The 23,536-nt window shown below is 41.1% G+C and overlaps 1 protein-coding gene and 1 long non-coding RNA gene across 3 annotated transcripts in view; one reads left to right on the forward strand and one right to left on the reverse strand.

The window, feature by feature from the left end:
- LOC309860359 overlaps nt 1-20,280 on the forward strand; it is a 108,908-nt gene extending 88,628 nt beyond the window's left edge. The window contains exon 2 of the long non-coding RNA XR_014309327.1: nt 20,115-20,280. This is a non-coding gene — a long non-coding RNA (uncharacterized lncRNA). The remainder of the gene's footprint in view (nt 1-20,114) is intronic.
- Nucleotides 1-23,536, reverse strand: part of ARMH3 (armadillo like helical domain containing 3) — a 184,172-nt gene that overhangs the window by 44,294 nt on the left and 116,342 nt on the right. The gene's annotated exons all lie outside the window — the stretch shown is intronic.

Below are 23,536 nucleotides of genomic sequence, written 5' to 3' on the forward strand. Positions count from 1 at the left end.
TTTTTAAAAAAAAGGAAAGCCCTCAACAGACTAAAGGGCAGCCTCCCCACCCCGTGTCAGAGACCCAGGCTGCTTCTATCAGACAGAAACCTCACTGGAGAAAGGCTCTAAGATCTAAGAGCACCTGTGAGGACAAATTCAAAAATCATACAGCACTTTCAAAACTCATCAAAGGGCATGTGTTTATCCCTCAAACAAGTGGATAAGAGCAAACAGCTAAGTAGGTAAGGCCCCTATGTTCAGAAAGCAATAAATCTCTAACTCATTATGGAGGGAAGGTCTGAAAGACCTTCTAAGAGACAGGACGAGCCAGCTAAGGAAATGAGATGGAATGGGCTGGGGCCGAAATTGATGGTCTCAAAGCACACGCTCCAGCAGGCACTCCTAGATCTAAGCTTCTCTCTAGGCCCAGAACAAGAGCACAAAGAGCTGTGTACCACAGCTTACTTTGTACCACAGCTCTTTGTTTACAACAGGGCCTGCAGCTTCCCTACATTCAAAGGCAGTGGGAGGCAGGAGAAGCAGGGGAGACTAGATGACTACTATGTAGATCCAAGCAGCGCTGCCCAGGAGAGGACTTAATGGGCGGATAAATTTGGGGCCTGATTTCCTGACAGCACCTCCAGTAATAGCTAGTAAAGCAGTGAGAGCCAGGGTGAGGGCCAGCGCCAAACATTCATCATAATAGTGCAATGAGTTGACGGTCTTTGGGGGAGAGTCTATGAAATTCCAGAGTAAGAAAATGAAGCCCGCATGGAGAGGGTGAGGCGGTTGGCTCTGGCAGATTGTCTCTACGGGAGGCTGGGTATAATTGTTTTATGCTCACAAAGATGTTATTAGCTGTTTTCTCTCCAATATACCAGAAATAGTGGTAAAATTTTTTCCCCTCCTGAAAAGGTGACAGTACCAGAAGGAAAAATTTAGTTTGAAAGCAATTACAGAACTTTGTTTACCCTATATGCACCATTTTAGAAAGAGAACTTCTCTCTGTTCTCCTCCTCCCTTACTTGTCAAATTGATTGCTTTCCCACAGAATGAAGAAACACTCTATCCCTAGAAAAAAGGTGTATGGTATCTGAAGTTAAGGGATGGCTAGCATAGTCTGTGACTCAATTGTTCAGCTTGTATGACAAACACTTGAATACCTACTATGTGCAGGTACTGTGCTAGGCAATGGGGGAGATAAATGAAATGTGATCCCAGATAGATAGCAAGGAATTTACAGATTAGTGGAAAGATACCACAGACAGATAATTTCATTATGATGCAGTAAGGACTAGACAGTAGACAAAAGGTCTCAAAGGAACACTGAGGAGGGCTATTTTGCCCAACCTGGGGGCTTAGGAAAGTCAGCCTGAAGGAGATGATGTATGGAAGGAGTCTTGAAATGTTAATCAGGCAAGGAAAGGTGAGTGGTCCTAGTACGTATGCTTATAGGATAGAGACTAATACCCAATTTTTTTCTAAATCAGACTACAGAAACCTTACTAGGTAAGTTAAATGTGGTTCATGCATTCAAAGAACAGCCAAATTTTCCCCAGTAAACCAAAGAAAAAAGTTAGCACTTCCCTTCCCAGGGTCTTATTTTCAATCTTTTCCAGCAGGATACCTTTGTGAAAGCCATGAGACCTTTGCCTGCTGGGGTCCTTTTTGCTCAGTGCTGACTCCAAGATGCTCAAGGAGATGGGCGATGGCAGCTTCTGTAGATCCTCTCTGCTCAACTAAGTGTAAGCACAAAGCAGCTAAGTTGAAGGCAGGCCTTTCGGCCTCACATGAGAGTGACTGCCTCTCAGCTGGGTCTGCCCATCCTCTCCAGCGTGTCGGTCTCCAGCTGGTGATGCAGCTGCTTCACTTAGAGCCACACTGAAGCCTCTATTCTCTCATCTCCACCAAACCATACTGAAGAGACTAAATGGCTCTGCTCTGCAGCTGCCTGTTAATTATAACCGTTTCCTTAGTTCTCTTTTGGCTTCTAAGACAATAATACACATTTGGGAAGGTCCTCTGTAAGAAACACACGAGAGAACTTTCAACCTCAAGAAGAACCTGAAAAGACACCTTACTGCCAAGAGCAGTGAGGCATCCAAACCCCTAGAACAGGCCATGGGAAACAGTATGAGACCACGTAGATTTCTTCAGTGCGGCCTGCAGCTTACATCAAGAACAGGAGCCCACCACTCAGCCAATGAGAGGATTTTTAAGGCATCCTGAAAAGCATCTTTAAAATTCAGTGAATCTGCAACATAAAAATAGCATTAACTGCCTTGACTTGTTACTTAAAAAAAGGGAAGAAAAACAATGCATAATGCTATCAATAATTCATTTCCAAGTGGCTTTAGTTGTCTCAAAGCCCCATTTCATATAATTAAAACCTTTTGGCTGTCCTCTTGTTACCCTGGAGGGAACTAGAATTCAGTAAATTCTACTGTGTTGGGATAAACAATTCAGATCATCATTGAGAAAGGGGTCTGTTTCTCTGGTAACAATTCCAAGCATACTTCCTGGCTATACTGGGTTAGTTCAGGAGCTGCCAAGACTGTCTTTCCTGTTGTCTATTAAGATCTGAAACAGACTTTTATAATGCAGCTCCAAAGACACAACTGGGGAACACAATCAGAGGGAGAGCCCCATAAGCACTTCCTAGGCATCTCAATATCCACTTCCCTAGCTTAGTACCCTGAGGTCAGCTGATAATTCTGGGAGACAATAAGGCCTTGGAAGATGAAACCATTTACTCCAGCCATCCACTTACTCACTCAACCAACATTTATTGTACCATACGGTACTCTGCTAGGGGCAGAGATTTCAGAAGTAAGAGAAAGCTTGGTTTCTGTCTTAGGAGCTCACCGTCTAATGATGGACACACATATATATATATACAGCCATTGAAACAGAAGAAATCTTATCATTTGCACCACATGGATGGAACCACAGGGTATTATGCTGAGCAAAATAAGTCAATCAGAGAAAGAAAATTACATGATTTGACTTCATATTTGGAATTTAAGAAACAAGACAGAGGATCATAGGGGAATGGAAGGGAAAATAAAGTAAGATAAAATCAGAAAGGGAGACAAACCGTAACTTTTATTTTTTTAAAGATTTTATTTATTTATTTCCAGAGAGAGTGTGAAAGAGAGTGAGAGTACAAGCAGGGGGAGCAGCAGGCAGAGAGAGAAGCAAGCTCCCCACTGAGCAAGGAGCTGGATGCAAGACTCAATCCCAAGACTCTGGGATCATGACCTGAGCTGAAGGCAGACACTTAACTGACTGAGCTACCCAGGCATTCCAAGAGACTCTTAATTACAGGAAACAAACTGAGGGTTGCTGGAGGGGAGGTGGGTGGGAGGATGGGGTAACTGGGTGATGGGGAATGATGTGCCTGGGGGGCACTTAACATAATGACCACTGGGTATTACAAACAACTGATGAATCACTAAATTCTACCCCCCCCCCCCCCGGAACTAATAATATATATGTTAATTAATTGAATTTAAATAAGAATTAAAATTTGAGGAAAAAATAAAATAAAAGCCATATTGTAGGGTGATAAATGCTCTAAGAGAAATGTACAAAGTCCTGTGGCAATGCCACTGTGAACGGTTCAGCCTCAAAAAATCCAGGAAGCTTTCGAGGAAGGTGACATCTGGGATAGATTTTGAAGCATAAGCAGGATTTTGTTAGGTAAGAAGAGGAATGGGAAAACATTCCAGGTAAAAGTGTGTGTGAGGGCGCAGAGCTATGAAATTGGAGAGACTCTGCAGCTAGGTCTAATTTGGCCAGATCTTAGGATAGATGGGACAGTGATAGTAAATAAGGTTACAAAGGTAGGCTAGGGTCAAGGTGTCATATGAAGATGTCTGGACATTATCCTATCGATGATGGGGAATCCCACTAGATTTAAAATGTTGTGATTTGGGGACACCCGGGTGGCTCAACAGGTTAAGCATCTGCCTTTGGCTCAGGTCATGATCCTGGGGTCCTGGGATCCAGTCTCATGTTGGGCTCCCTGCTCAGGGAAGAGTCTGCTTCTCCCTCTCCCTCTGCCCCTCCCCCTGCCACCCTCCCCTGCAGCTAATAAATAAATAAAATCTCAAATAAATAAAATCTTTTAAAAAAATAATACTTAACAAATGTTCTTATTTATATATCCTTGCAATCATTTGGGAAAGTCTGTCCAGGAAATGTATCTAGGAATGAAATTACTGTGTCATAAGGTTTGGGTAACTCGGGACTTCACTGGATATTGCCGCACTGCCCTCAGAGTGATGGTACCAACATACTCCCAAGAGCAGTGTAAAAACCTGTGCTTCTGAAACTCAACTCTAGTGACCGAATAAACTGAACAGGAGCCACTGTACAGGGAAGACTAGAAGCAGAGAGAATAGTCAGAAGGCTCTTGTAATATGAGACATTATGAGGTCTTAACTAAAATGGTGGTTGTCTAAATGGAGAATAATTTACTTGAAAATTCTTAGGAGGTAAATGTGAAAGAACCTACTGACTGATTGGGTGAAGGCGAGAGAAGACTTTAAAGCAACCTTAAGATTTTACTGTAGGCAACTGAACAGATGATGCTGTCATGAACTGAGATGGTTCTTAAATTGTGGAGGGAAGGCAATAAGGCTTATTCTTTGGAATGTCAAGTTTGAGGTACTTGTGAAACCTCCAGGCAGGGTATGGAGTTCAAGAGGCAAGACCATACTTGTGGTAAAACCTATGACGCTTGTTTACCCTGGGAGCTACAAGGAATCAGATGTGTAGGCCCAAAGCAGTTAAGAAAAAAATAAAGAAAACAGCCCTTTCTACTAGTTAACAATGGTTTCTTTATTGGGGGGGGGGGGGAGTCAGTTACGTGCCCCAAGAAACAAGGTAGGTACCCTCCCCTTGAATTAATTCTCTATCAGATTTTCCACCTGTCTAGACAAAAAGTAAAACCTTCAGCCTAAGGGGGAACAAGCAGGGATAAAAGAAGACAGCTTCATAACACTAGACCTCAAAGAGCTACCAAGCTGTGCTTTAAATGTTACTACCAAAGGGGAGACAACCTGACATCCTGTTTGACAAAGAAAAGCTCCTTTGAGTGTATCCAACTCAAGCACACTTGAGAATTTCTATAATTTGCTGTGTTTTGAACTCCTTGCTCTTCCAGATCTATGGAAAAGTGTTTTTTAAGCAAGAAGAAAGTATTTACTGAGAAGTTATGATGAATACTTCTCCACTCTCTGCCTAATTTCAACAAAGTATGCGTGAATAGAAGCTTAGAAAATGGGATAATTGGGACGCCTGGGTGGCTCAGTTGGTTAAGCGGCTGCCTTCGGCTCGGGTCATGATCCCAGCGTCCTGGGATCCAGTCCCACATCGGGCTCCTTGCTCAGCAGGGAGCCTGCTTCTCCCTCTGCCTCTGCCTGCCATTCTGTTTGCCTGTGCTCGCTCTCCCCCGCCCCCGCTCTCTGATAAATAAATAAAATCTTAAAAAAAAAAATTAAAAAAAAAAAAAAAAAAAAGAAAATGGGATAATTGTTGTGAACCAGCAGTTTCATCCATAAGATACAGGAACAGTTATGGGGCACCTCGGTGGCTCAGTCGGTTAAGCGTCTGTCTTCAGTTCAAATCAAGATCCCAGGGTCTGGGATTGAGCCCCGAATTGGGCTTCCTGCTTGGCGGGAAGCCTGCTTCTCCCTCTCCCATTCCCCTGCTTGTGTTCTCTCTCTCACTGTGTCCCTCTCTGTCAAAGAAATTTTAAAAATCTTAAAAAAAAAAAAAAAAAAAAGATACAGGAACAGTTGGCAACCTACATATATATATATGACCAGTATCAGGCTTGTTTTTTAGTAATAAATGATCTTGGAAAATGCAGGGTTAAAAATCTGGAGTTATATCCTAATAAAACAATGTGTTGGTCTCTTTTTAAAAAAGATTTATTTATTTGAGAGAGAGAGAGACTGCATTGGAGGAGGGGTAGAGGGAGAGGGGGGAGGACAAAGAATGTCTATTTGGGGCACCTGGGTGGCTCAGTGGGTTAAGTCTCTGCCTTCGGCTCGGGTCATGATCTCAGGGTCCTGGGATCGAGCCCCGCATGGGGCTCTCTTCTCAGCAGGGAGCCTGCTTCCCCCCTCTCTCTCTGCCTGCTTCTCTGTCTACTTGGGATCTCTCTCTCTGTCAAATAAATAAATAAAATATTTTAAAAAAAGATTTTATTTATTTATTTGTCAGAGGGGGAGCACACACGAGCAGGGGGAGTAGCAGGCCGAGGGAGAAGCAAGCTCCCCACTGAGCAGGGAGCCCAATGCGGGACTCAATTCCAGGACCCTGGAATCATGACCCGAGCCAAAGACAGATGCTTAACCGACTGAACCACCCAGGCATCTAGGCAGAAAAAACCTCAAGCAGACGCCCCATTGAGCACGAAGCCCAACGAAGCACTCTATCCTACAACCCCAAGATCATGACCTGAACCCAAATCAAGAGTTGGACACTCAACAGACTGAGCCACCCAGGTGCCCCTGTGTTGGTCTATTTTTAGAAAAGGAGATACAGAGCGGCAACAGAAACCAGATTAAAATGCCCCATTTCAAATCTAAGGTGAGTGAGGAGTCAACTGCCCCCACCCCCTGTTCTACAGTGTGAGAATGGGTATTAGTCAACCCCTCCATGTCTAGAACTGTTCTAGGAGATTCACATGTGGCTATTTAGTACTTGAAATGTGGTTAGGGCAACTGAGGAACTGAATTTTTATTTTAATTTTTAAAAAAGATTTTATATGCTTATTTGACAGAGAGAGAGATCACAAGTAGAGAGATCACAAGCAGGCAGAGAGAGTTAGAAGCAGGGTCCCTGCTGAGCAGAGAGCCTGATGCGGAGCTCGATCCCAGGACTCTGGGATCATGACCTGAGCCGAAGGTGGAGGCTTAACCCACTGAGCCACCCAGGCACCCCAGCTCTAATTTTTCTATTAATTTAAATGAAGAAAACAAAAAAAAACCTTAAGTGGTATAAAATATTATTCCATTAAATACAGCTTTGTTGGGGCGCCCCAGTGGCTCAGTGGGTTAAAGCCTCTGCCTTCAGCTCAGATCATAATCCCAGAGTCCTGGGATGGAGCCCCACATTGGGCTCTCTGCTCAGCAGGGAGCCTGCTTCCTCCTCTCTCTCTTTGCCTGCCTCTCTGCCTACTTGTGATCTCTGTCTGTCAAATAAATAAATAAAATCTTTTTTAAATTTTTAATAAATAAATAAATAAATAAATACAGCTTTGTTTAAGAAGGACTACATTTCACTTTAATCACTGCATTGTATACAGTATTACAGTTGTTATTATAGTGCATGTCAGGCATGTATGCTGTTTCTAATACTATGAATAAACCAATCTAGTTGATGTTAAAGGATTGATTCAAATGAATTACTATGTATGAATTTAACTATGTAATGTATTTATTTAACATTTTATATAGACAGCAGGGTTTCTTAACCTCAGCACTACTGATATTTGGGGCTGGATAATTTGTTGTGGGTGGCTGTCCTGACCACTGTAGAATGTTTAGCAACATCCCTGGTCTCTACCTACTAGATGCCAGCAGCACCCTCCCCCACCTCCCCGAGTTGTGGATACTGAAAGATGCCAAACATTCCCTGGAAGACAAAATCATATTAGGTATCCCAAAAATTTTATTAATTTTTAATATGATCTGAGCTTGTATCTTTGGTCACTATGTAATTTTTTAGATGGCGATATGGTAAAAGAAATTACATCAAGGGGCTTTCAGTTGGCTCAGTCATTAGGTGTCTGCCTTCGGCTCAGGTCAAGATCCCAGGGTCCTGGGATCGAGCCCCAAATTGGGCTCCCTGCTCAGCGGGAAGACTGCTTCTCCCTCTCTCACTCCCCCGGCTTGTGTTCCCTCTCTCGCTGTCTCTATCAAATAAATAAAAATCTTAAATAAAAAATTACTTCAGCTATGGACATTCTACTGAGGATGCTTGTCTCTCTGCCCCTTGTCTCTACATCCTCAACTGACGATGAGGAAAAGACTAAAAATCAATCACTTGATAAAAAGTGAAAGATCTCCAATTAAACCACCGAACAATCTGCCTGCAGGATATAAGACACTTCTAATGACATCAAGGGTTGGCTGATTCAAAATGTTTTATTTATTTTTTAAAAAAGATTTTATTTATTTATTTGACAGAGAGAGTGATCACAAGTAGGCAGAGAGGCAGATGGGGGGGTGGGGGGAGCAGGCTCCCTGCTGAGCAGAGAGCCCAATGGGGGAGTTTGATCCCAGGATCCTGGGATCACAACCTGAGGTGAAGGCAGAGGCTTTAACCCACTGAGCCACCCAGGCGCCCCTCAAAATGTTTTAAATTACAAGTTCCAAAAAAAAAAAGTTACTTTTCTTTAGATTTGGATGATACTGCTCAATTAATACATCAGTACTTTTAGTACACTTTGTCTTGAAGAACTTCGAAATACACACAGAAATTTAGTCAATTTGCAGCCTAAAATCCTGAACTCATGGCACAGATTTTTTTTTTAGAGAGAGACAGAGAAAGAGGGAGGAGTGGGGGGTGGGGAGGAAGAGAGAATATTAAGCAGGCTCCACACCCAGGGCATAGTCCAACACAGGGGTCGATGTCACAACCCTGAGATCACGACCTGAGCCAAAATCAAGAGTTGGATGTTGAGCCACCCAGGCACCTGGCATAAATATTTTTTAATCTTCTACATCTGTCGATGAAGAATTCAATTAAAATTTTTAAAAGTTTTTAAATAATCTCTATACCCAATATGGGGCTCAAAGCTACAAACCCCAAGATCAAGAGTTGCATGCACCACTGACTGAACCAGTCAGGCGCCCCAAATCTGACTAGATTTTAAAAAATTCCAGGGCGCCTGGGTGGCTCAGTGGTTAAGCCGCTGCCTTCGGCTCAGGTCATGATCTCAGGGTCCTGGGATCGAGTCCCGCATCGGGCTCTCTGCTCGGCAGGGAGCCTGCTTCCTCCTCTCTCTCTCTGCCTGCCCCTCTACCTACTTGTGATTTCTCTCTGTCAAATAAATAAATAAAATCTTTAAAAAAAAAAAAAATTCCATCACATGTATGGTGCTCCTGCTTTGTAGGTCAAAAGTCCAGCACTTACTGTCATTTTATTTTTTTTTTAAGATTTTTTATTTATTTATGTGACAGACAGAGATCACAAGTAGGCAGAGAGGCAGGCAGAGAGAGAGGGGAGAAAGCAGGCTCCTCACTGAGCAGAGAGCCCGATGAGGGGCTCGATCCCAAGCCCCTGGGATCATGACCTGAGCTGAAGGCAGAGGCATTAACCCACTGAGCCACCCAGGTGCCCCTATTTTTTTAAAAAAATATTTTATTTATTTATCTGAGAGAGAGAGCAAGAGAGCACAAATGTTGGAAGGGGCAGAGGGACAAGCAGACTCCCCACTGAGCAGGGAACCCAATGAGGGGCTCGGTCCCAGGACCCTGAAATCATGAGCTGAGCCAAAGTCAGATACTTAACCAGCTAAGCCACATAGGAGCCCCTGTCATTTTAAAACAAAACTAAAGTTTCCCCTCTGCTCATTCTACTACATGGTACAAATTAAAAATATTTGTGCAGTTTTCTGAAGCAGATTCTATAAATGTCACGGATACAGCTGCTAAAATCATTTAGTATATACCTACAAAGGCTATGAACATTGCCAGTTTATGATGCCCTAAAAGGATTTAATGACAATGACTATAATTATCATGAATTCTTTGCTGATGCTCATTGGTTCAGGTGAAGGTTTACAAAAAAGATTTACTATACTGTTATTTTCAACTTGAGATCTTTTTTTTTTTTTAAGATTTTATTTATTTATTTGACAGAGAGAGAGAGAGAGAGTGCACAAGCATGGGGAACAGCTGAGGGAGAGAGAGAAGTAGACTCCCCACTGAGCAAGGAGCCTGATGTAGGGCTTGATTCAAGGACCCTGGGATCACGACCTGAGTAGAAGGCAAATGCTTAACAGACTGAGTCACCCAGGAGCCCCATCAACTCAAGATCTTCTTGAAACAAAGGCATGCTTGCCAAGTATTTAATAATTTAAAACTTTTAATTAAAATGAGTTAAATTTGAAGCTCTAAGAAAAGGAAAAGCTTATTTTGTGACCCACCTGCTTAGGTATTTATGTCAAAATAGAAACTTTTCATAAGGGGCAAATAAGCCCTGCCATGTGCTCCCTGTTCAGCGAGGAGGCTGCTTCTCCCTCTCTCTCTGCCCTTTCCCCTGCTTCTGGTCTGTTTCTCACAAAAAAATAAAAATCTTGTTTTTTAAGAAAGAAACTTTTCATAATATCAATAATTAACACTTTTTTAAAAAAGATTTTATTTATTTATTTGTCATAGAGAGAGAAGCGAGAGCAAGCACAGGCAGACAGAGTGGCAGGCAGAGGCAGAGGGAGAAGCAGGTTCCCTGCCAAGCAAGGAGCCCGATGCGGGACTCGATCCCAGGATGCTGGGATCATGACCCGAGCCGAAGGCAGCCGCTCAACCAACTGAACTACCCAGGCGTCCCAATAATTAACACATTTTTATTTTTTTTTATTTTTTTTTTTAAAGATTTTATTTATTTATTTATTTGACAGAGAGAAATGACAAGTAGGCAGAGAGGCAGGCAGAGAGAGAGAGAGAGAGGAGGAAGCAGGCTCCCTGCTGAGCAGAGAGCCCGACGCGGGACTCGATCCCAGGACCCTGAGATCATGACCTGAGCCGAAGGCAGCGGCTTAACGACTGAGCCACCCAGGCGCCCCTAATTAACACATTTTTAAAAAAGATTTTATTTATTTATTTGACAGACAGAGATCACAAGTAGGCAGAGAGGCAGGCAGAGAGAGAGAGGGAAGCAGGCTCCCTGCTGAGCAGAGAGCCCCATGTGGGGCTCGATCCCAGGACCCTAGGATCATGACCTGAGCTGAAGGCAGAGGCTTTAACCCACTGAGCCACCCAGGTGCCCCTAATTAACACATTTTTTAAAAAAAGATTTTGACAGACAGAGCATGAGTGGGGGGAGTGGCAGAGGCTGAGGGAGAGAGAAAAGCAGACTCCTGACTGAGCCAGGAGCCCTACAAGGGGCTTGATCAAAGAACCCCAAGATCATGACCTGGGCCAAAATCAGACACAGTTTAACTCACTGAGCCCCCCAGGGGCCCCAACACATTTTTCTAATGTGAATCAACATGGAGAAGACTCTAATTGTAATTAACAACACTCGCTAGTGGCAAAAGCTACAAGAAAATTTTAGGAAATGTTTTGTTAATATTGATAAATTTAGAACTGCCATAACTATTTCTGCCATACCTCTCTGAATTTGATATTAACAAATTTCCTTAATCTGGACAGATGTAGCTTTGAAGTCAAATAAATTCTAAAAAAGATGAATCAGTTTTTGTTTTTTTTTTTTTAAAGATTTTATTTATTTATTTGACAGAGAGAAATCACAAGTAGGCAGAGAGGCAGGCAGAGAGAGAGGAAGAGAAGCAGGTTCCCTGCTGAGCAGAGAGCCCGATGTGGGACTGGATCCCAGGACCCTGAGATCATGACCTGAGCCGAAGGCAGTGGCTTAACCCACTGAGCCACCCAGGCGCACCAAAGATGAATCAGTTTTATCAATGTGGATGCAAATGTTAAAGGGAAATGATTTTTAGATATGCAATTCAGTTACTGGAAAACTTTTATGTATTGTGGGACCACAGACAGCCTTGTCACATTCTATCTCAGGTATAACTTGGTATATGATTCTACTTTTTCAACTGTAAATTCTATGAGATCTAAATATAGATCAAATATTTCCAATGAAAACATGTCATCTGAGGGACGCCTGGGTGGCTCAGTTATTTAAGTGACAGCCTTCGGCTCAGGTCATGATCCTGGAGTTCCAGGATCGAGTTCCATGTTGGGCTCCCTGCTTGTTAGGGAGTTTGCTTCTCCTGCTGACCTCTGTCCTCTCATTCTCTCTCTCTCTCAAATAAATGAGTAAAATCTTAAAAAAAAAAAAAAAAAAGGAAAAGAAAACATATCATCTGAATTGAAATGTGCTTTAAGTGTAAAAGATCCACCTGACTTCAAAGACTTAATATTTAAAACATACTAAGAATATAAAATATCTCAGTAACAATTTTTATATTAATTATTTGTTACAAAGACAATTTGGGGGCATACTAGGTAAATAACATTTTATTAAAATGATTTCACCTGCTGGAAAATAAAATTATACACGACTTATAATATAGTTCTATTGGACCACGCTGTTTAGAACCCGCCACGAATGCTTCCCGTTACTGCTCTGCTTGCTCTTCCTGTGGTCTATACTTCAATGTAAAAAAATCATTACAATAATGGGGCCCTGGTAGGTTGAAAACCCTAACAGCTGAAATTCTCTTTAAAATGTCTAGTTTTGGGGTGTCTGGGTGGTTCAGTGGGTTAAGCCTCTGCCTTCGTCTCGGGTCATGATCCTGGCGTCCTGGTATCCAGCCCCATATTGGGCTCCTTGCTCAGTGGGAAGCCTGCTTCTCCCTTTCCCACTACCCCAGCTTGTATTCCCTCTCTCGCTGTGTCTCCCTCTATCAAATAAAAGAAATAAAATCTTTTAAAAAAATGTCTAGTCTTCAGTGAATAAATAAATGCTGTACTTGATGGACTGCCGCTGACACTAGCAGGAAGAATTACAACTGAACTTCATCTATGGAGTTTACTACCGAGGGGAAAACAACCTCACTAAACTCACTCATTCTAGCAGCTTTTTGTAAAGTCCATCAGGTTTTCTACTTGGATAATCATGTTGTCTGAGAATAAAGACACTGTATGTCTTCCTTTCTAATCTAGATGCCTTATGTTTCTTTTTCTGGCCTAACTGCACTGTCTAGAATCTCCAAGACAATGCTGAATGCAGGCGATGAGAAAAGACATCCCCAATTTGTTCCTAATCTTAAGGAAAAAGCATTCAGTCTCTCACCATTTAGTATGATAGCTGTTTAAGTTTTTCATAGATGTCCTTTATCAGCTTAAGGAAGTTCTCTTCTATTCCTAGTATGCTAAGAATTTTTATCAGGGTTAGATGTCAGATTTTGCATTTATCAAATGACTATAAACAAACAAAAATCCTAAAACAAAACATACTTCTACATGCACATATTATCTCTGGAAGGACACTGAAGAGGTGGGGGAGGGGATTTCCTTCCTCTAGGAGAAAGCCCTTGCTGGAAATGTCAGACAGAAGTAAGAACATCCACCTTGACTACACAAATTCAAAGGCCCCTACATTCCAGTGGGTAAATGTGCTCAACACTCCTATTTAGTTTAGGGCTTAATGTGGACTCTTCCTTCCTGGAGTGACTTTCATGACTGCACAGGGAGAAGGGAACACTTCAGAAACCATCTGGAAGCAAATACTGATGGTAAGCAGTAGTCTAATCTCTTGGAGCTTTTCAAAGGCACTACAGTGGGAGCACAGCTACCCTGGTCCCACTGCATCTCAGGTACAACATGATTGCACTTGGGCCTTCAGATGTTCTTCCAGTCTCAACTGCAACAGGATTTTACCCTATGAAGTCTTGCCATGGGCTACTACCTATATAATACAAATCAGAAGCTAAGGGAAGAGAGTTGGTACACAGGAAATACAAAGTAAGTAATAACTGACTAATTAAGAGTTAGCCAAGATAGACCTGCTTTTCCCACTTGGATGAAGTGTTATGTGTCTACTCTTGAATAGTCAGTAAATTACCCCATAATCCTTTTTGGGCAGAAGGAGCACAAAAATGCAGTAATCAGACATGATACACTGCTAACATAAGACTTTATCTCATAGTATTTCATTATCACCTATTTATCCAGTCAAAAATTTTTTATGTCATCTTATAATTTCTTTCCCTACCAAAAGTCTTCCTTTTTTACCAGGTTAATTACAGTGTTTTAATTGCTACTTGCTACACCCTGCAAGTACTGGTGAACATGCTAAGTCAAAATAAGAAAAACAATAAGCTACCTGATAGAGATGGTTATTTGATAAAGTCTCATTTCTGATTAAATTAGTTTAGTTTAACCCTAAGCAAAATGATTACAGTTCTGCTCCAATAGCAGAGTTCATCTAGTATATCTACATTATTTATCATACTCATGGAGGAGAAGGGGCAGATTTTTTAAAAAGGAGATACAAATTAATATAAAGTTTTAACAGATGGGGTCTTGGTTGGGGACCACGCAGCCCCTTCAGGTCCAGTGCTGAAAATCATTCGGTTGAAAATGAAAGACTCAGAGACATCTGCTCAGGGAATCAGCATTTTGCTAAATGTAATCTGTTTAATCGGGGCCAGAATGATGGCCACACATCTGCTCAGGGGTCCTCAGCAGTTAGCACACTAAGTTGTAGCCACAGAGCTGTAGTGAGTATCATTACTACAAGTAGTGCAATACTACTACCACTATATACTTTCTACCACCATATAATTTCCCCCACTGGTCTATTTTTAGGGATACTGAATAGATATTGAATAGTTCGGCATTCAGAGAAGTGCTCCAAGTTGGACATGAGAAGCGAGCATTACACGCAGTTCATATCATTGGAGACATGGGGGAAAGGGAGGAAAAAGGCACAACAACTATCAGCAATGATACAGCACTTGTGGTTCACCTATCCCTAGGCTCCTGACTTTGTACAAACCTTCTCTATAAAACCTGGAGCATGACAAAGCTTTTTGTTCCAGCCCAAAAGCAGAGAGGTGTGGAAACTGTCTTTGAGGTTAGCTCTGTGACAGAAACATCTCTGGGCACTATTTGGGTCTTTTAACAATTCAACAGCGGGAGGTCCCAGATAGAACAAGTAAATAAAAACAAAACTAAGTCCACCCAACCTCAAAAAACTGGATTCAAGCTATAAACTGGGGGAAAAGATCATCTTATTTATGCCTGATGCCTCCCAACAAGGTCTAAGAGCGCCTTACCCATGACTTCTTTTTAAAACAACCCTCTTATCAGGATACATGTTTATATAATGCTAACACCTAAGGAAAACCACCACAACCTACCTTCCCTCTGCTTCCACCAAAAATCAATAAAAAGCCTTGGAATTTGGAAGCACCATGAAGAAAATCCAAGTCCTCCAATGTAGCTCCTGTTATTCAAATTATTTTTAAAAAGTTGCCACATATAAAGTACAGTAGTGATAGTCAAAGTTGAATTTCCTATTCTCCCTTGTGAAGACATTTTTTCCCTAATTTTTAAACTAAAGTATAATTTGCATTTGGTAAAATTCACCCTTTTTAATGTATAATCTACAAGTTTTGAAAAATGCAAACAGTCATGCAATCAGCACTGCAATCAAGATCAGAATAGTTCCATCACCCAAAAGCTCCTCTGTGCCCCTCCCTCCAATGCCTGCTGACCTGATCTGAGTTCTGTCCCTACAATTTTGCCATTTACAGAAAGTCATATATATGGAATCATACACTATGTAGACTTTTTTAAAAAAATATTTTATTTTTGGGCGCCTGGGTGGCTCAGTGGGTTAAAGCCTCTGCCTTCAGCTCAGGTCATGATCTCAGGGTCCTGGGATTGAGCCCTGCATCAGGCTCTCTGCTCAGCAGGGAGCCTGCTTCCCCACCCCCCCTCACTCTGCCTGCCTCTCTGCCTACTTGTGATCTCTGTCTGTCAAATAAATAAATAAGATCTTTGAAAAAAAAAAAAAAAGATTTTATTTTTAAGTAATCTCTACACCCAATGCAGTGCTCAAATTCACAATCCTGAGATCAAGAGTCCCACACTCCACCAACTGACTCAGCCAGGTACCCTGCTATGTAGCCTTCAGTCAAGTGTCTTTCATACTGCGTAATCCAACTAAACCCATACATGTTGCTGCAGGCATCAGTAGTTCTTTCCTTTTCATTGCTAAGTGGTATTTCACTATATGGGTGGGTAACAGTTTGTTTATTCAATCTTTGGTGGAGGGTCATTTGGGTCATTTCCAGTTTTCTGAAAATGTATGGATAAAGCCACGGTAAACATTTGTTCAATCCAAGTTTTCATTTCACTTGGGTAAATATCTAGGAGTGGACTGCTGGAAGATCCACTTTTGAAAATATCTGCCTGGTTCTAGGTACACTATTTTGGTAAAGCGGATAATGCATTTTCCCAACAGAACAGTTCTGATGCTGTTTCTCTGATACGTCTCTTCTCGGTCCATCTTTATCTCTTCTCGGCCCTCCTGGGTACAGGAACATTTCCAAACCAGTATCACTTATAAATTTCATTACAGTTCTGTTCTTGTTGTTGTTTTTTACTTTCAGCCCTAGATCATTAACAAAAATGTTGAATATGCCTGATCTCCTCACTGGCACCCTGCAGCACCCTAAGAAACAAACTCTTCCCCCACACACTACTATTTAGCTTTACATTTGTTTTACCTCTAGCACCAGGAGCTTCTCTTCTATGTTCTTAATCACTTTTCAACTGAGCCAAGACTCTTCAGTATCTCACCTTTAATAATTACAGGAAAGCCAAACAGAGCTTTTCCTTACTCATTTGCAGTTAAGCATACTTTCTGCAAGTCAAAGATACATACAAGGATCAACAGAGGGCACACAGAAACCTTGAGGTATTACCCTCTAATACGAGCCTAAAAGCTACACCGGGCTTTGTTCTTCCTAAGATAGTATCCCATCCCAAAAACAATCTCTCAAATATATGCTGTATTAATTAAACTAGAGAAGAGGAAAAAAATGTCAGCGTAATTAACACACAAAGCAACAGTATGGCCTAATTAATCACCATGAAGAGCAATCGAATAAAATACTATGCATTTTTATGGAGCAATTTAATCTGGCAAGTAATTAATCACAGAAACACTAAGCAAAACAAATGGATTTCCCTTTAAGGAAGTCACATTTATCATCTGTAATGTATCCCAAACTCTAATTTGTTATCCTGACTCAAAATTATCCAGGAGACAATGAACTGTCAGCTTTAGTAGAACACTGATTTCTTGTGAAGAAGAACACTGAGCTTTTCAAATCGAATTACAGTCCCTGAGCACCCAAAGAGCTAAGGGTTATGGGCTGAAGTACATGTCAAAAGGCATGGAGGTCTTAAATGTAAGAGTTCTAAATCTAGGTCAGTTTAGTGAAATCCATAAATAATTGCTAAATGATTCATGAAAGAAAACACTTAGCATTACGAGTGACAATTATGGGTCACAGATATTCTGAAAGCCCAAAGACAGGATCCTCAATAACTGACAACAGGGGGAAACAGAACAAGCAAAAGGTGGTGATGAGGGGCAGGTACACCTATCAGTACAGTGAAATTTAACTCAAAGAAATCTTGGCTTGCTCCTTCCTTCCTCCCTCCCTTCCTTCTTTAAACAATAACCTTTTTCCCTAGGCCCCAACAGTTTCACCAGTTTGAAGAATACCAATAGCTGATTTTTTGAATGGCCTCAATTTTCAAAGACAGAGTGATACACACTAGCTAAGAAGGTCCAAGAAACTATCTTCATATCTCCTCCTTCCCAGCCACCCTCTCTGCTTGGCTATATTTGAGACTAGAAGAACTGCCCTTTTCTTTGCCAAGGAAGTTCATCATGGCACTTGTAAGTCTTTCCTTTAATATTCCCATCTCTCTCTTTTTTTCCCCCTTTATGTACTAGTCTTAAAGGGCTCTCTCTCTCTTTCTTCCTCTTCTTCTTTTTTTTTTTTTTTTAAACCAAACTCCTATAAGTTAAAGCACTTGACAGAGTCCCAGACATTTGCTGGCTGCATCAAAGTGGTTTTCTCTTTACTGACCTGCTTGACCTCCAATGCTGGATCCCATGAAAGCATTTTATACTTATTCAACTGTACAGATAAAGTCAGGCTTTTCACACTTCACCCAGACTGTACACCCAACTGAAAAAAAGCTGTTGTAGATATCTTATTTGGCCCAGGGCCTTTTCCTCCAGATTTTAACCCTTACTTTCCTCTCCAAATCTTTTTGCTTTATTATCCCTGGCTTGCAGCTACAACTTGTTTCTGAACTCTTCCACTCTTCCCTCAGTCCGTTTCTCTTTTGGAGAATCTGACATTTTTGTTCAGTGGTTCTCTGAAATGCAGTCTCTGAATTGTCCTGTGGGCTCCCTCCATCAGCCCAACAGTAACAGTAGTACTGTGACTTCCAGCCCATTCCAGCTCAGGCCCAGTTAGTTTCCCGAATACCCACCTGTCTAAGAGAGCAGACCTCTATAGATCTATATTCAACAGATATTCACTGAACACAGGCACTGTGTTACTGAGTTAGACCTGGATTGCTGCCTGTCTTCAAAGAGGTCACAGCATAGTAAAGAAGGCAAACAGACAAGCAGATAGTTACTACTGTAGATGGCTAGGCCTGGCTCTATGGATGAAGCAATAATCAAGGTGTACTACTTTAGGAGGTATGCCGACAAGCTAGGGAAGAACATCCAAGGCAGGGAGAAAATGTGTGTATGTGTATATAGGGTCGAGAGTATGAAACAGTTTGTCCAGAAATCTGTAAGTGTCTCTGTTTTGTCCAGAGAACTCAAGGTGGTCTGGCATAGCGGCAATGAAGACAGAGAACCCAGAAAGCATATTAAGAATGGAACTGGGGACACCTGGGTGGCTCAGTCAGTTACGCATCTGACTTCGGCGCAGGTCATGATCTCAGGGTCCTGGGATAGAGCCCTGCATCAGGCTCCCCGCTCAGGAGGATGTCTGCTCATTGCTCTCCCTCTGCACCCCCCCAATTGTGTTCTCCCTAAATAAAGTATTTTTTTCAAAAAAAGAATGGTACTGTTTGCCATGCTACAGAGCTTAAATTTTTTAAAAAAGATTTTATTTATTTATTTATTTGAGAGAGAGGGAAAGAAAGCGAGCACTAGTCACGGGCAGATAGAAAGGGAGAAGTGGACTTCCTGCTGAGCAGGGAGCCTGACTTGGGCAGATCCCAGGACCTTTGAGATCATGACCTGAGCCAAGGCAAATGCTTAACCAACTGATCCACCAAGGTGTACCCAAAGCTTAGATTTTATTCTGCAGGTGTTGAGGGAGCCAGTGAAGGAAACAAACACAGGGAAAAGAACGAGAGAGAGAGAAAGTGGCACAGAAGATTAAACTTTAGGCTTAGAGAATCCAACTGATGAAGAAATGGGGAGAATGAGTAAATTAACTGTGGTTTATTTACATAATAAAATACTGCTCAGCAACAAAAGGGATGAACCACTAGATACTAGATAGTTGCACATCCACATTCATAGCAGCATTTTTCACAACAGCCAAAAGGTGGAAACGACCCAAGTGTCCATCAGATAAACAAATAAGCAGAATGTGGTTTATACATAGCATGGAATGCTATTTAGCCTTAAAAAGGAAGGGAATCCTATCACATGCTCCAACATGAATGAACTTTGAGATCATTATGCTAAATGAAATAAACCAATCACAAAAAGACAAATACGACTCCAGTTATATGAGGTATCTCAAGCAGTCAAATTCACAGAAACAGAAACTAGAATGGTGGTTGCCAGGGACTTGGGGGAGGGGAATCTGGGGGGAGCTGTTGTTTAATGGGTATACTATTTCGGTTCTGCAAGATGAAAAGCTCTGGAGATCTGTTGTAGAACAATGTAAATACACTCAACACTACTAAACTGTATACCTACAAACAGTTAAGATGGTAAATTTCATATCTAACTACAATATAAAAGTATTTTTAAAAAGGAATGAACTAATATACACAAAGTGGATGAAATTCGAAAAGATTATATTGAATGTAAGGAGATAGGCACAAAAGAGGATCCACTGCGTGATTCTGTTTGTATGAAGCTCAAGAACAGGAAAAACTAATTAATGGTCAGAGAAGTCAGAAAAGTGCACAATTCTGGGGACTTTTTGCAGTGATGGAAACATTCTAAGTCTTGATCTGGATGATATTACATAGGTATATACATAAATAAAAAGTCCAATTACACATCTATGATTTTGCACATTTTACCATATTTAATACTACAATTAAAAAGAAACAAAGAAAAAAAAAAAAAAAACAAAGAGGGGCGCCTGGGTGGCTCAGTGGGTTAAGCCGCTGCCTTCGGCTCAGGTCATGATCTCAGGGTCCTGGGATCCAGTCCCGCATCGGGCTCTCTGCTCAGCAGGGAGTCTGCTTCCTCCTCTCTCTCTCTCTCTGCCTGCCTCTCTGCCTACTTGTGATCTCTCTCTGTCAAATTAATAAATAAAATCTAAAAAAAAAAAATGAATAAATAAAATCTTTAAAAAAAAAGAAACAAAGATAGGTTTTCAGTTAGTTGGTAACATTTTATTTATGTTTATGTCTATTTATGGTAACATTCTATTTATGAGCCAGGTGAGTGGCTCATAGATACTCATTTTAGGATCAAGCTTTATTACAAATATACATTAATATCATACTCTATAGAATTTATTGAATAGTTCACATATTTTTAAGTAGGGAACTAGGGGTGCCTGGGTGGCTCAATGGGTTAAAGCCTCTGCCTTCGGCTCAGGTCATGATCTCAGGGTCCTGGGATCGAGCCCTGCATCGGGCTCTCTGCTCAGCCGTGAGCCTGCTTCCCTTCCTCTCTCTCTGCCTACTTGTGATCAGTGTCTGTCAAATAAATAATAAATAAAATCTTTAAGAAAGAGTATTATTTTTTAAAAAAAGCAGTAAACTAATTCTGATTAAATGGGCAAAAGAAACAGATTTTAATCCATCTCTAAATCCCAACTAGTAAATTATCCCATAAGGAAGATGATGTACAGTCAAAACTCTGGTCAGAAACCTTCCACTCCCTTCTACCCAGACTGAGTTCCATCTATAAGTAGGTAATCCTGCTGCCTTTTCAGCAGTGTCACCAACATAAACGCAGGAGAGGAGAGACCAATGAGAACCAACTGTATCTGGAACGTCCTTAAGATTGAGAATTTTCATCATATGAAACTAATGTCAAATGAGAGAGAAATTAATGTTCATTGGTATACAGGGCAGGGAAAATACATTATCGCACTCTGTGTTTGACATCCCACTCACATGTTATTGGTTTAAAAGAAATTATATAGAAACCAATTAGAACAAAAAATCTCATTAAACCACTTACAATAGGAGCCCACTTTGCTATAGCATGCATAATATCTGGGCCCCAGGGAGAAATGTATAATCGAGGTAAAATTAATCAAAACCTACATAAAAAGAACAGCAAGAGACAATTTAAGAGAAAATCTTTCTTCAGTGTTAGAAATTCCTGAAGTCTGATCACTGGGTGCCTAATTCTGCTTATTATTATCTTCTACTATGTAACACTATATTTATAATTAGGCTGATATCACAGTAAAATGACAGTAAAATGCAGACACAATTCATTTAACAATTAATGTACTGAAGCTAAAAATTCTTACCATGTCATTAATTGCCAGCTTAAAACGCTGCCTCAGTTTCAGTTTTAGATGATCACACACCTTCTTTAAGAACCCAGGGGAAATGCAATGCACCAGGCAAGGCTTGTTTAGAGGAGAAATAGCAGGCAGCAGTGAATTTCACACTTTTCTATCCCTGTGGACCCTAACTCAGAAGAGCCTTTACTGTGACCACCAAGCTTACTACTAATTAAAAGAGGAAACAGTAAAGAGCATCTTCTTTCTTAGTAAAGCCCTCCCACCTGACCTCACTCCAAACCACCTCTTCATTGTTCTCTACCTGTTAGGTTCTAATTTCTTAGTATAAGAAGAACTAAGGCTTGCTGCGATCTTTTTCCTTCTTCTTCCCCTTCCTTTTTTAAAAACTTTATTTATTTATTTCAACTGGTAAATCCCTCTCCTGGGGTTTTAGGAGAGTAGGAGGACAGAGGAAGATCTGAACCATTCTATGAAGGTTGTCATCCCTGATTTTTCTATAAAAGGATTTTATTTTTCTAGTCTGGCCCTGGCTGATGATTCCCCACCCACAGATTTTTCTTCACAAATTTATTTTTTACAAAGAGCTTTGCAGTTGATTCTTAAGGAGGTTTTATTCCAGTCTTTGAGGCCATTTTATATAAGAGCAGCAAGCCAAAACCCAGAAAGGGGAGAAAATATTCCCAAATCATCCACCAAATCAGTAGCAGAGGCAGGATTAGATCAAAGCATCTGGACAAAAATTTAGAAGGCATATTTATCAAATGTGCTGATGATACAAAGCTGCAAAAGAAAACTGATACATAGAATGACATAATCAGGACTCAAAAAATATCGTGATAAACTAGAATGACGAGCTGCAAGGAACAAGACACATTTAATATAGCTACAATCTCATTTAGAAGAATATTATTTTTTAAAAAATACAAAAAAGGAATGATCAACTGGAGATGTTCAGGTGATTCATGACACAGTAACAGTAGCTCTGAATGGTGAGATTTTAGAGAATTATACTTTGTTCTTTGCACTTCTCTGCATTGATTAAAATTTGTAATAATGAACAAGTAGCATTAAAACAAACAAACGGGTGCATGGGTGACTCACTTGGTTAGGTGTTGGCATCTGACTCCTGATTTCAGCTCAGGTCATGATCTCAGAATCCTGAAATCAAGCCCCACATGGGGCTCTGCATTCAGTGTGGAGTCTGCTTGTCCTTCTCCTTCCCCCTCTACCCACTCTGCGCACGAGTGTATGCGCACTCTATCTCTCTCAAGTACATAAATCTTTTTTTTTTCTTTTTAAAATTTATTTTTTATTTATTTTCAGCATAACAGTATTCATTATTTTTGCACCACACCCAGTGCTCCATGCAATCCGTGCCCTCTATAATACCCATCACCTGGTTCCCCCAACCTCCCATCCCCCCGCCATTTCAAACCCCTCAGATTGTTTCTCAGAGTCCATAGTCTCTTATGGTTCACCTCCCCTTCCAATTTCCCCCAACTCCCTTCTCCTCTCTAACTCCCCATGTCCTCCATGCTATTTGTTATGTTCCACAAATAAGTGAAACCATATGATAATTGACTCTCTCTGCTTGACTGATTTCACTCAGCATAATCTCTTCCAGTCCCATCCACGTTGCTACAAAAGTTGGGTATTCATCCTTTCTGATGGAGGTCCATAGTGTATATGGACCACATCTTCCTTATCCATTCGTCTGTTGAAGGGCATCTTGGTTCTTTCCACAGTTTGGCGACTGTGGCCATTGCTGCTATAAACACTGGGGTACAGATGGCCCTTCTTTTCACTACATCTGTATCTTTGGGGTAAATACCCAGTAGTGCAATTGCAGGGTCATAGGGAAGCTCTACTTTTAATTTCTTGAGGAATCTCCACACTGTTCTCCAAAGAGGCTGCACCAACTTGCATTCCCACCAACAGTGTAAGAGGGTTCCCCTTTCTCCACATCCCCTCCAACACATGTTTCCTGTCTTGCTAATTTTGGCCATTCTAACTGGTGTAAGGTGATTATCTCAATGTGGTTTTAATTTGAATCTCCCTGATGTCTAGTGATGATGAACATTTTTTCATGTGTCTGATAGCCAAAGAGGTAAA

Source organism: Mustela nivalis (assembly GCF_964662115.1).
Source record: "Mustela nivalis genome assembly, chromosome: 2".
NCBI lineage: Eukaryota > Metazoa > Chordata > Mammalia > Carnivora > Mustelidae > Mustela > Mustela nivalis.